The following is an 8,224-nucleotide window of genomic DNA, read 5'->3' as shown; positions in this document are numbered from 1 at the left end:
TACTAAAGAGCTGAACAGAAGATTCCAAAAGGCTGCTCGGAATGACAAAGCAAAATACTACAATGAAATGTGCGAGGAGCCAGAGTCGGAAAATCAAAAGGGCTGAACTCGTTCAGCATTTCTTAAGCTCAAGGAACTGAAGAACAAATTCAAACCCAGAGTTGCTATAATCAAGGATGCTTTCGGTAGAATATTAAATGATCCAGGAAGAATTAAAAGAAGATGGAAGTAATATACTGAGTTATTGTATCGAAAGGAATTGGCAGATACAGAAGAATATAATGAAATAATGTTTGAGCAAGAGCCTATGATGATGAAGGAAGAAGTTGAAGCTGCTTTGAAGGAAATAGCAAAAAATGAGGCCCCAGGAATAGATGGTATACCAGTTGATGTATTTCAGCTAACAGACGCTACCCTGGATGTGTTCACCAAGTTGTGCCAAGAAATCTGGAGAACAACCACTTGGCCAATTGACTGGAAGAGATCTATATAATCTACCTTTGGGTGCGGTATTTCCCTGGTCTGTCCCTCTGCCTATTTCTCTCTCTTCTACAGACCAAGGAATCTTGCCCAAGAGACCCCTTAGTAAAGCTTCTCTAGTTTTCTTTAAAAAAAAAAAAATAGTAAAAAAAAATAAAAAAGTTGGAAATAGGAAAAAAAGTTTTTTATAAGTAATTAGGTAACATTGGCTATCTTGTCCACAATGCAGGACTTTCTCGTTATTTCTGATCTAGGGGTTCCTAGGAACGAGTTTAGTGTGTCTGAATCACCATTCTGGTTCAATCCTCATTTTCATTCTTGACTCACTTCCGTTGTATTTGTGTTCATAACTTCTGACATAGGAACTTAGGCCCACATAGGCTTCAAACCTTAGAATTTTGTTAAATAAGTACAAGGAAAAATAGCTCCATTGAGGAAGTAAAACACACACACACACACACACACACACACACCCCAACACTTGAAATACCTACTGAAGAAAATCAAAGACTACAGCCTTCAATATGGACATCTCAATACAAAGAAAACAAAATCCTCACCACTAGACCAATAGACAGTATCATGGTAGGAGGGAGAAACGTGGCACTGGATGGGGAGAAAAGTGACGTTGTAAAGGATTGGATTTTACATGGGCCCAAAATCAACACCCATGCTAGTTAGCAGTTGTTACTGTTGTTATGTGCCATTGAGTCTCTTATGACTCACAGCGACCCTATGTACAACAGCCCTGAAACCTGCTCTATCCTGAGCCAACCTCACTGTCTCCGATACATCTATCCCCACTACCCCAGACACTGAATCAATCCATCTCATTGAGGGTCTTCCTCTCTTGCTCTGTCCCTCCACCCTTCCAAGAATTATTTCCCTTTCTAAGGACTGGTCCCTCCTTGCAACATGTCCAAAGTATGTCAGACGAAGCTTCAGAATCCTTGTTTCCAAGGAGAAGCTTGGTTTCACCCTCTCCAGGACAAACTTGGTTGTTCTCCTGGCAGTCCATGTTATATTCAATAGTTTTCTCCAGCACCACAGCTCAAGGGCATCAATTATCTTTCTATAATCCTTAGTCATTGTCCAGTTTTCTGATGCATAACAAGTAATTGCAAAGACTATGGCTTCAGTCCTCAGACCCTGTTGTAGCTTTTCTATAATCATGCAGAGTGTCTTAAGCTGTTTACTAAGAAGAGAAATGCATTTTTCATTGAGTTAGCATTTGTCTTTTCTCAATAATTTGTAAATTGTACCTGAAGTTGTAGCTTGGAAGCAGGAGTGGCATCCACTTCTGAAATACCTTGCCTCCAGAAACCCTAGGAACTTGGAGAAACAATGAAAGTTATACAGATTTTCAGGTCTTTCATTCATAGGGTCACTCTGAGTCACCTACAACTCGACGGCAATTAACAACAACAACAACATGGCCTTAATCAGGTTCACCTTAGTCTTCAGACTTATAGCTAAGCGTTTTCTGAAGTTTAGAGGTACTGACAAAAAGAATGAAAATATAAGGATCAGGAAATACTGTTTTGTATATCCTGTGGGGTTTTGGTGTCTTATATGTATTTACGTATTGTTGCTAGGTGTTATTGAGTCAAGTACAACTTAGAGCGACCCTATAAATGATAGATTTGAACACTGTCCTGTCCTGCGCCATCCTCGTCATCTGTGACACACTTTAGTCCATTGTAGCAGTCACTGTGCCAATTCATCTGGTTGAGGGTCATCTTCTCTCTCAATGACCCTCTATCTTCCTGAGCATGATGTCCCTCTCCAAGGATTAGCCTATCTTAACAACATGCACAAAGTATATGAAAAGTTTAGCCATATTTACCTCTAAACAGAACTCTGGCTGTATCATTTCTAAGACATATCTGTGCGGGTCCCCCCCCTTTTTTGGCAGTCTATGGGTATTCACTACTTTTCTCCAATATCACAGCTCAAAAGGCATCAACTCTTCTGGTGTCGTCCTTATTCATTATCCAGATCTCAGATGCACAGCAAGTGAGGGAAAAGGTCATGGCCTGACTCTGGAGCCTCTGAGGCTTTAAACTGACATCACCACTTCTCAGTGATTTGGGGAGGTCCCCGACTGTACACTTTTCTGATGCAATGTGTCTTCTGATCTCCTGAGAGCTGATAACAAGCGTATTGATTGTGGATCCAAGGAAGGTGAAATTGTGACAGTTTCAATATTTTCTCTATCATGATGCTGCCTATTGTTCACATACATACCATTGTTTTACAGATGAGAAGTAACTAAAGGAGAAGCCAGGCCCTTTTGCTTTGTACAACCCTTAAGACAGCATCTGGGGCTTTAAGCGATCACATAGCTGCATCCTTCCCTGCGTTTCCTCCCTAAATGAACCTCCCATGCACTTTCCTGTGACCAAGAGTCTAGTTTTGGTCAATGGAGCATGAGAATGAATGCCATAGTCAACTCTTGGCCATGGCAATAAGGGGTGTGGGTCTTCTCTCCTGTGTTCTGCCCCATTCTCCTTGCCATGGAAAAGAGACTTGAGAGAAACTGACATAAAGCAGCGGAAACCTAGCTAAATATTTGTTTTTAAAGTTATTATAATTTTGAGATGGTTCTGTGTAGCTTATTGTTGTTACATGTCATCAAATGAACTAAATTCGTAGCTGTTCTCTTTACAATAAAATGAAACACAACCTAGTAATGTCCCATCGTCTATGTCTCTGCTGTGCGTGATTGTGTTCCTGGAGGCGCCGAGCTGGGCGCCTGACTGCAGGCCCTCCTCTCTCCTGCAGACCGGGCACTTTATCAGGCATGCCGTCCTCCCCCAGGGACTGAGCCCTCCTTCTGACATGCTCAACACCTGTGAATCAAAGTCATCTAAGGAGAATTCTGGCTGAATATTTTCCAAGATAATTTTGTTGGTTCTTCTGGCAGTCCACAGCACAAGCAATATTCTTCAAAATCATCACAATCCAAAAACGTCAATTACGTTTTAGTCTTTTTCAATAACTTGCTATACATTTGAAAGTTGAGCAATGACTAAGGATAACAGAAGAATTGATGTCTTTGAGAGGTGGTTTTGGAGAACAGTACTGAATATCTCGTGACTGCCAAAAGAACAGATCTGCCTCAGAGATTGCATCCAGGGTGCACCCGGCAGGCAAGGGTGGTGAAACTTTGTCTCACATACTCCGGGCAAGTTGTTGGGAGGGGCTAGTCCTCGGAGAAGAACATCATGTGTGGAGAAGTAGAGGGTGCAGTGAAGGAGAGGAAGGCTCTCAACAAGATGAATAGGCCTGTGCCCCGACAGTGGGCCCATGTGCGTCAGAGATGATGAGGACGGCACAGGAGAGAACAAGAGGTCCGTTGTTCATAGGGTCACTATGAGCTGTGGTGGACTCGACAGCACTTAAGAACAATAATATATGGTAAAGGTGCAAAACAATGTATTCAAACTTTTAAATCGTTTTTGTCAAACATTCTTCTGAGTGGTATAGCACTAGTTTGTGCATTACTATACAGAGGTAACTTGTGGTTGCTCTGATGCTGAACACTGTGACACTGATGTGTCTAAAGTGATAATGGTTACCCATGGTGGACAGTGTTTGGTGGAGCTTCCCGATTAAAATAAGCTTGAAAGCAGGAGTGGCATCCACTTCCAACATAACTTGCCTCCAGAAACTTTACGAACTTAGAGAAACGATGAAAGTTATACGAATGTTTGGGTCTTTTGTTCATAGGGTCTATGACTCGATGGCACTTCTCAACAACAACAACAATAAAAACAGAGAAGAAGAGAACACATTATATTCATGAAGCAAGATCAAGGAGCTTTTAAAAAACCAGAACAACAACAAAAAAGAAGTACTAGGATCCTTATACTCATTCTACAATAATGCTTTTATAAGGATCCACGGGGGTTGTTGGGAGGGTGGAAGCAGAGGGATGAGGATGTGCAGGGGGAGGGGAGATTAATCATGGGGTTGTACAATTTGATGGGTGGGGTGAGGAAAATTGGAAGAATACGTTCTCAAATAAAATCAATGTATTTGAAATTTGTAAAGAAACTAGTATTCAAAAACTTTATAGAAAAAAGTAAAAAGGATCTTGTTTCTTATAGGAGGGGAAAAGCTTGGCAGCAAAAGAAAGGTTGATGGTTCAAACTCAGCCAGTAACTAACGCCACAGAACAAGGCTCTGGAGCCCTGCCCCCACAGAGACCCTAGTCCAGAAATCCTGTGCTCATTCCTACTCTGTTACACGTGGCCCAGTGTCAAAATTGTCTCTGTGACACCTTACAACTGCCAGAATGCTCCTCAGAAGTGAAGCCGGTGAAAGCTCTTACACATTCGGGGCGTGTTATGATGAGGTGCTAGCCTTTGAGTTGTGGTAGCAGAGAAGCGTACTGAACACCCACGGGCCAAAAGAATAGACATGCAGGTCTCAGAGAAAGTGCAACCGGAGTGCTCCTTGAAAGCAGATGGCAAAGCTTTATCTTCCATACTTCAGACATGCAGCGAGGCGAGGTACTGTGAAAGTCTGCAGTCAGGAATCTCTCCAAATTAAGGACCAGTGATGTCAGTTTGAGGACTAAGGTGAGTCTGATTCATGCCATGGTCTTTCCAATCATTTACTATGCATCTGAGAGCTGGACAATGAATAAGGATGATAGAAGAATAATTGATGCCTTTGAGTTGTGGTGCTGGAGAAGAACGCTGAACATCCCATGGACGACCAAGAGAACAGATATGTCTCAGAAAAGGTGCAGCCAGAGTGCTCTTTGGAGACAGTGTTAACAAAGCTTTGTCTCACATACTTTGGGAATGCTGCTAGGAGATGCTATTCCTGGAAGAGAGACATCATACTTGGGAAGGTGGAAGGCTGGTGAAGGAGAGGAAGACCATCAACCGGGTGGATTGTTGTGACTGCCACAGTGGGCAGGAAGTGTCAGGAAGTGTGAGGGTGGTTCAGGATAGAACAGGGTTCAGATCTGTTCATAGCGTTGCTATGGGTTGATAGGTGACTCAATGACACCTAACAACTAAACATTTTCTGAATTACCTAATTAGGAATTGCCTTTACTGAACACACGTGTTTGTCTTTTATACATATGTGTCTGTAGGAGTCCACTTTCAGGTTGTCCCTCTGACCCTGGTATTCCAGTCTTCTCACGTGTGACCATCCCTGCCTCCTCATTTGATCAAGACTGAACTGCATGGCCAACAGGCAGGACAGGAGTGATGGTATACCATGTCCAGCGTGAGGTAATGCAAAGACTGCCTGTGCTCTTAGCTCTTCTCTAGCTCTCTTTTAAAGAAACAATTTATTTTTGCTTTTGTTGAAAATAAACAAAGCAGAACATACACCACTCCAGTGATTTCTACATGAACAATTCAGTGACAATGGTTATATATTCTTCAAGTTGTGTGCCCACTGTCAACCTTCTTGGCCCAATTTTTCCTTCTATATTAACATATATTCATTGTCCCCTAAGCTTTTATCCATTTTATCTCCTATGTATTGTTTTTTAGAAAAGCACACTGCTTAACGCAGAAATGATTTATTAATTAACTTAATGAAGACCCCAGAGGGATATTTGTGGTTTAAGGTTAAAGACGAAATCAGGGCAATAGTTAAACACTGCGTTCACCCAGGTGTCATGTTTTCACCAAGATGTGTTCCAGGATAATTTGAAATTAATTTCCGCATTTCCCCCCTTTTGATCAGGATTCTTCTACAGAATCCGACTTTAAAATTTTAGCAATGGAAGCCGAGAACCATCTACTTTATCTTTCTTTCTCTTGTTTACTCTCCCTGAGGAAAGTCAGCTGCCAGGTACCGTGTTGAGCCCTTCAGACGAAGCATGGAGAGCAAGAACGCTGAGGAATCAGTGACTCTGGCTGAAAGTCAGGGGTGGACTGAGGCCTGCCAGACTTGCAGTAGACTGGAACTCTGCTCCCCTGGTTGGGCCTTGGGGTAAGACTTGAGCTCAGTGATGAGGTCGCAGTGCCTTCTTATATACCTGAGTGGATACATACTTCTCAGACCTCTTACCTACAGGAATTGTGAGTCATAAATATTGGCTGTTTCAGCTTAAGTTTGAGATGAACTGCTATGTGTCAAGAAACAACTAACACAGCATGCATTTCCCCAACGAGGTCACTTGTCAGCACTGCTAGCCACTGCAGTGCCAGCCCCGGGCTCACGGGCAGCCTGTCTTGAAGGAATGGCTTCTTGTTCCTGGGCCAGTGGCATTGTTAGCGGCTGAGTGAACAGTTGTGGCCACATGCTGGGTTTTGGATGTACATTGAATGGCTTTTCTTCTTTGTCTTAGTCTGGAAATGGCCACTGAATGCTGTCAACATCCTGGTAACACAAGAGACCCCGACTGACAAATATGTGACCCTGTGCATGAGACTCTTTGTGCAGGAAGGACTGATTTCCAGCTTCTGGAAGGCCCCAAGGAGCTCTGGAGGTGTCTGGACGGCACCTCTCAAAGGCCGTACACCTCTGGCAGTCTGAGCCCGTCAACTGCTCTCTGGCAGGAAGATGGGCAGTCTCTTCCCATAAAAATTTATAACCTCAGAGAGTCAATGGTTTAGAACTGACTCACTGGCCATGACAATTGAGCTGACTCCCCATGGCGTGCCAACCCACGCCCTTATATTGGGTCAGAAATAAATGATAGATGGGTGAATGGTAGATCAATAAAAGGTGATAGATCATTGATAAATATGTGGTGCATGGACAGATAAAGGCCTACCGACACGGTGGATAAATGAAGCTATATGACAGGTAGATAATCCAGGGAGATGATTGTAACCCATCTCTGTAAATTCTCTCATGAGCACTGACTATTCTCAACAGTGTCTGTGAAGCAGGTGGCACGTTCTGGAGGAGATGAGCCTCCTTTCAAGGTGGGGGGGGGTGATCTTGTGTTGAGCACTTCCCCTCTAGGTCCATGACCTCAGCGTTTTCAGCTCTTTATTTGGTGGCCCCAGACATCCCGCACTGTCCCGGGTTTTTTGCAGACATGCTGCCTTCAGCTTGCAGGTGGGGCGCCTTCCATTCTCTGCAGTGATGTCCACTGAACACACTGCCCAGCTGGGACTGGGTTAGACGCTCTGGTGGTGCAGTGTGTTAGCGTTAGCAGGGCTACTCACCAGGAGGCTGTTAGTTCACAGCAGAGATGCAGCAGCTCCTCTCGGCCTTGGAAACCTGGTGGAATCTACGCCTTGGCAGCAAAATGACTAATGTGGTGGCTGTCACATCTGTGACCTTGTCCTCGGCATTGGCACCATGGATTCCAATAAAGAACCCACAGCAGGCCTGCAGCAAAGGCACCGGGGAAATGCAGCCTCTGTGGGAAGGTTACACGTGGAAAGCGAGGGTGCCCTCCGTGGCTCCTGAGGGTCAGACGCTGTGCACACAGGTGCTCGGGGAGGCAGAGATTGGGGGTAAACAGTAAGCGGCCCGACAAACAGGTGCTGGTCCTTGCGCCTGTGGTGGATCGCGGGACAGATGGACGCTATTTATAAACGCCGCGTGCAGCCTGGGCCTGTGAACTCGTTGCTATTCTGGGTCTCTCAGCTGTTGCCACTTGGATAATTAATGACAGTGTGAGGCTAGGTTTGAAGGTTTTAATCTTGAATTTCCTGTATGGTGTGCACATTCAATTGTTCTGTTGAATGTTTCATATATCACTAACTGCCCACCAAATGCACACACACACACACACACACACACACACACA

This window comes from Elephantulus edwardii, unplaced genomic scaffold (genome assembly GCF_000299155.1).
Source record: "Elephantulus edwardii isolate Elephantulus edwardi_28Jun2011 unplaced genomic scaffold, EleEdw1.0 scaffold00004, whole genome shotgun sequence".
Taxonomy (NCBI): domain Eukaryota; kingdom Metazoa; phylum Chordata; class Mammalia; order Macroscelidea; family Macroscelididae; genus Elephantulus; species Elephantulus edwardii.
This window is presented reverse-complemented; position numbering follows the sequence as displayed.